The sequence below is a fragment of the Arachis stenosperma genome, chromosome 7 (assembly GCF_014773155.1).
Source record: "Arachis stenosperma cultivar V10309 chromosome 7, arast.V10309.gnm1.PFL2, whole genome shotgun sequence".
In the NCBI taxonomy this organism is placed as follows: Eukaryota; Viridiplantae; Streptophyta; class Magnoliopsida; order Fabales; family Fabaceae; genus Arachis; species Arachis stenosperma.
In genome coordinates this window covers 10,875,842-10,881,914 of record NC_080383.1, presented here as the reverse complement: position 1 = coordinate 10,881,914, position 6,073 = coordinate 10,875,842, and the positions used below count along the sequence as shown (strand labels likewise).

The 6,073-nt window shown below is 39.5% G+C and overlaps 1 long non-coding RNA gene across 1 annotated transcript; it reads left to right on the top strand.

Annotated features, from left to right (window-relative positions):
- The first annotated feature begins 315 nt into the window (after nt 1-315).
- Nucleotides 316-3,789, top strand: LOC130941649 (uncharacterized). The gene is made up of 4 exons (XR_009070686.1): nt 316-608; nt 681-783; nt 897-1,011; nt 3,425-3,789. It is a non-coding gene; the product is annotated as an uncharacterized LOC130941649 (long non-coding RNA).
- Nucleotides 3,790-6,073: the final 2,284 nt, after the last annotated feature.

Here is a 6,073-nt window from a genome sequence, read left to right as displayed (position 1 = left end):
GCCGGCGTGGAGGGGGAAGGGGGCTCACCGCACCGCTAGTCATCCTCACCACAAGCTGCGTTCCACAGCCGCCCGTCGCATCCTCCCTGTGCCGTCCTTCACGCCATCGCCGCCGTTGCTAGCCGAAGGGAGAAGAAGGATCTGTCCGCGCCGTCACCATGCGGTAGCTGAGCTATGCCATCGCCGCCATCTTGCCTCTGCCGGCGAGCACGAAGAGAGAGGGAGATGGGAGTTTGCACAGCAGAGAGGGAGAGCGCGACAGGGGAGACCATCGCCGCCTGGATCGCCGTCGTCGGGCCTCCTTTCCGTCGCCAGTCCTGCTTGTTTTGTCGCCGGGAAACTCGTCGCCGTTGGGGTTGCACCGCCGCTGTTCCTGCTGTGGCTGGTGTCGCACCAGAGAACCATCATCGCAGGTTGAGGCTAACCCTTTTTGCTGTCGTTCATCGTTGCTGCAGCTGACTTGCGGCTGTTGGATCTGATCGGAGAGGTGGGTGGTGATGGCGGTGGATGTTGGTGCTGGTTAGCGCATCACTGCTGCTGGCTGTTTTGAGCTGCTCTGCCGTCTCTGCCACCGGATAATGTAGCTTAGTCGCCGGAAAAGTTTGCCGGTAAGGATTTAATTGGAGTTTCTGTCCTTTTTGAATTCTGAGAATACTATAGTCACTGCGTGTTGGTTTCAGTTGTCGTGATCGGAATTTGTCGCCGCTGCCGCTTGAGGTGGCTGCCGCTGAACCGGTTCAGAGACCGCCGCTATTTCGGATCAGCCGCTCTTTCTTCGGTTCGGTAAGCGTTTTGTTTAGAAGAGTCCTTTAATCGCTGCTTTATTATCATACACTGACGTTTGGCGGCGTTAATTGCTATACGATTGAGTTTTGGTTGTTGTATGTTGCGATTAGAGTTGTTGAGACTGTTGCGAAAGTGGCTTGGAGCTGAGGTTTTGGTTGCCGGTGATTTCGAGTCGAGGCGGAAAGGATTCTGTGACGCGTTTGGGCTATGGTTTTGTGTTTTGAGGTAGGGGCGCTTTCCAAAAACTATAGTTTACTATTGGAATTATTACATATGGATACTGATGTGAGATATTGTGTATTTAGTGATTGTATCTGCCTTATGTATTATTTGATTGACTCGAATGATTATGGATGTTGGTTTGGCTGAATTTGTTGTGCGGCTTGTGAAAGGTAATGTTTGAAGTTGATTCTTTAAAGTTCTGAATCTGAGTTTAATCCGTTGAGGATTGATTTGATTTGAGCCAATTATTTTAATGATGTGGAAAGTCGAATGCACTTTTGAATTCAACTTGGTTTATTTTAATTGATTTGGTTTTGGACAAATGATTTGTTAATGAACCATTTCTTTAAAGCTTTGGAAATGAGTTATATTGATTGATATTGAGTTGATTTTGAAATGATTTCCTTGAGATACGCCACTGAGGCGATTGTTGGATTTAGCTTGCTTTAAATTGATTTCTGGTTTTGAGCTGTTGAAAAGGAATGAGAAATGGTTTAGTTGGGACCCGAACCGGGTGGCAAAAGTCCAAGTTTTAGGGGAGGTTCTGCCGAAATTTCTATAAAATCTTAGTCTTGTTTGAAAGGTTATTTAAAAAGAGTTGGATTTGAGAAATTGTATTATTTGATTTATTAAGAGGATATTTATGTTTTCAAGCTTAATTTATTTGATGAACCTTATACGTTGAGTTCGACTTATTTAGAGCTGAACTATTTTTACCGTTTGAATCACTGAAGGAAAGAATGATGCTCTAATATTGATTTCAATATAAAAGGAGTTTTTAGTGATTTTAAAGGAATCTAGACTTTTAATTGAGTAATTAAGTTTGAGGCATTTTGGAAGAGTTGGAAAAATGGATTCCAAAAAGAAACCTGAAAGTGGTTTGATTTGAATGAACCGGTTCCGTTTCAAATGAGTTGATTTTTGGACCGGGTTGGAACTTGTGATTTTGTATGATCGGTTTTATAATAAATTCAGTTTTATTTACTTGAACCGAGGATTTATGATTTTGAGAGTTTCAATGAATTTTAAGGAGTTTATATAAGTTGACCTTCCCTAAAGACTTGGGACTCTGCCGAGAAACTTTTGTTATAAAAATCCCATTGTTGGATGGGTGATTTTGAATGCTTTGAAATAAGTCCTTAACTTGCCATGGTTTTGGAAGTTTTGGAAAGAGAACGCCGAGAGTGGCTTTGTTTTAAAAAGGGAATTCACTTTGAGTAAAATTTGGCTTATGAGCCTGAGATGATTTGAGAAATGAGATCCTTTAAAGCCAAGGCTGAAAAGAGTTGAAATTTGATTTCAAAGTGAAATGGCTTGAGAAAAGTGATTTATGGCTTAAATGCCGGTTTTATGAATTTGATGATGTTGAATATGGAAGTGCTGTTTTGTTATGGGCCGAAAAGGCTGTGTATGATTATGAATATTGGCTGGTTCTGGATTGAACCGTGAGCCGGAATAGTTGTGTATGGTATTGTTTTATGGCTGATTGCCGAATGAGTTGTGGGCCGTATGGCTGACTATGAATTATGAATTTAAGCCGGATGGCTGAGATGGATGTTGATCCATGGTTAGAACTGAATGAATATATGCTTGAGATACCTGGGTAGTAGCAAGGGTTGTGGTTCGTCCCACTTGCTCCAGGTCAGAGATTGTGACGCCTGGGTAGTAGCCGCAGTAGTGGTTGTTCCACTGGCTCCAGGTTGAGCTGTTAAACACCCGCCTGGGTAGTAGCCGCAGTAGTGGTTGTTCCACTGGCTCTGGGCTGAGCGGGTAGTAGCAAGGAGGTTGTAGCTCAAACCTACTTGCTCCGCAAGGGGTGTTTCTGTCCATGGTTAGCTACCAGGACGTGTCGGGTTGGCTATATAACCGACAGATGATATCATCAGCCACTAGGGACGGGCATGCATCATATGCATCTATGTGACATTGTTTGGGTATGCATATTGTACTTGGTTTGCCTACATGATTAACTGCTAATTGTTCTACTTGCAATAACTGTTTGTTTGTGTCTGCATCTTCCTACTTGTGTTTGCATCTGGAACTCTGTTGGATTGTGGTGGATTGGTTGTGGTTGGATTGTTTGGGCCTAGGGCCGTGGTTGAATGAGATGGACCGATGGTTGATTTCGGTTTTGTGGTTCTGATTTGGAATAAGATATGAAAGATTATTTTGGTTCAGTATAGATAAACCTTTTTGAAATGCTTTGATGTTTTGAGAATTGAACAGTTCCTCTTTCAGAAAAGATTTTTGTCCTTACTTTCATTGTAACTGTTGTTTTTGAAAAGAGGCATAAGATGGTTATTAATCACTGGTACGGTTTATCTTCATGTATCCTATTACAGTAATTCCCAAAAACCCTCTACTGAGAACCCTTTCGAGGATGATGTTCTCACCCCTTACATTTTTCCCCTTTCAGGATATGGGCGCAGAAGTTACGAAGAATTTATTTAGTTATTGTTGTGATGTTCTGTATTGTTTTGGATTATTAGTTATTGTACCCTCGCCTTTATCTTGATATATTCTGTAAGAGGGATAGGAATTGTATTGGTTACTGTTTGTAATATCATTTATATATATGTATGTATATATATATGGATGTGCTCTTTATGAGTTTCTGTAAGTTGTATGGTATGTATGGATATTCGTTGTATAGCAAAAGTAGTTTTGGGAGCGGTATTGCGGTTTAAAGTTTTAAACAGGCTCATATTTTAGTATCAAATAGCATAAGTGTCATCGTAATGTCCGAGCTATCAGAGTTGCGCAGCCGGAAGCGTGAGCTTTGGTAGTTAGGGTGTTACATCAAGCATAGTAGAATGAGTAAAGTGCATGCTTCTTTTGTGACATAACTTTTATGCTAATGTGTGTTCTAAACCGCGTAATTTAGAATTCACACACTTATTTGTCATTAATGTCACACTAATTCACTCACTCAATTCTAAGTGATTTACCTCATTCCAACAATTATGCTTCCTTGCTTTTGTATTACCCTACCTTATGGTGTTATATTTTTGTTTTTCATGATGAATGCACCACAAGCAATAACAGAAGCAAGTCAAAGAACACGCAGCAATCCGAAGAGTCGCCGTACCCCCTTGCTCATCTTTGAGTGCACCGAGGACGGTGCAAACTTTTAAGTGTGGGGAGGTCGTCCGACCGTTCGGCGATTTTGGGTGACAAGTTTCTAATTCCAACACTTTTGCATTTCATTCTAGGATTTTTGGATTTTTACTTGCATTCTCTTAATTTTTGCATATGTATACACAATAAGCTTAGTCAAAATAATGAATTTTTCAAGATTTCTATCTATAGGGCACCTTAATTGATTTGAGTAAAAACTTTTCATAGAACTTGCTTGAATTATATATGTTGTGGATTATGTTTTGAGCTAAGAACACAAGCTTGTGAGATTTAAGCCTAATGGCGTGGTTACATATATCTTATAACCACTTATTTTCCTTCTTGTGTGCATTATTCTCTTTCTATGATTGTAATCTTTGATTTGTTTGATTCTTTATGTCCATTATCGTGTGTATTCATGCATTTATATGATTGAGGCCATCATTTTATTTAACTCACTTACCCAAATAGCCTTACCTTTTACTCTCCTTTGTTAGCCGATTTTGAGCCTACGCTTAACCCACTGGTTCTTTAATTTAGCACATTACAAGCCTTAAAGCGAAAAACAATAAATGTCCTTATTTGGATCTTTGATTAGCTTAGGCTAGTGTGTGTGAGCACCATTCAAGTGTGGGAACCTTGGGACATTGGGTGAATAAAAGGGTAGTTTTGTATTTTTATTGAGAATATTGGGAATTGGGTACATGCTCATGTATTGATCAAATGTATAGACCTTATGCATTGATGCTCTTGTATATAAAAAAAATGAGAAAAAAACAAAAGAAAAAAGAAAAAAAATAATATGAAAAAGAAAAAAAAATATATAGAAAAAGAAAGAAAAAGAAGAAAAAAAAAAGAAAGGAATAAAAAGGGGACAAAATGCCCCAAATCAAAGTATAGTCCAATAAAATCAATGCATAGGTGTTGTGAAATTAAAAAGGAATACATGAGTATGTGAAAGAGTGAAAAATGGGTAGTTAGGCTAGAACTTAAATTGCATAGGTTGTCATAGGTTAGGTGGGAAGTCTAGGTTAATCAAAGATTCAAATATCAAGTCCACTTAACCAAATGTGCATCCTACCTTGACCCTAGCCCCATTACAACCTATGAAAAGACCTCATGATATATGTATGTATGCATGAAATATTTGTTGATTGTGAGATGAAAAACAAATCTTAGAAAGCATGATTAGGAGAGAATTGAGTGAATCAACCCTAAACACTTGAGCGAATAGAGTGCAAATACATCCGGTGAGGGTTTGATGTTCAATTACATGTCTCCACCAATGATCATCTCCTTTCATGCAAGTTTGTAAAAATATTTAATAGCTCAATTCAATTGTGGTTTGGCATGGTTGTTAATACCTTTTGCCCTTGTGCTTATATATGCTTCTTGGGAATTAATTTATTTTGACCAAGCAATTGCATTCATCTAGATAGTTGCATATAGGTAGATTGCATTTAGTTAGTTTCCATTGAATAAATGCCATACCCTTTACTTCATTCTTGGTTTAAGCATGAGGACATGCTTGGTTTAAGTGTGGGGAGGTTGACAAACCCCGTTTTGACGATTTATCTTGTATTGATTTTAAGAGATTTTATCACCTTTTACCCACATTTATTCAATGAAATAGCATGGTTTTGTGATTGTCTCCTTATTTGTGCTTAGATGTGAAAACATGCTTTTTAGGCCTTTAATTTGATGATTTTAATCTCGCTTTGATTCCACTAGATGCCTTGATATGTTTGCTAGTGATTTCAGATTGAAAAGGCTAGGAATGGATCAAAGGAGTGGAAAGGAAAGCATGCAAAGTGGAGAAATCATGAAAAGTCAAAGAAGTTGAAATCGCCCATGGACGCGCGCGCGCACCTGGCGCTTGCGCGCACCTGCGAATCACTCCATGGACGCGTACGCGTGCTGTGCGCGTACGCGTCGGTGTTGGTTTATG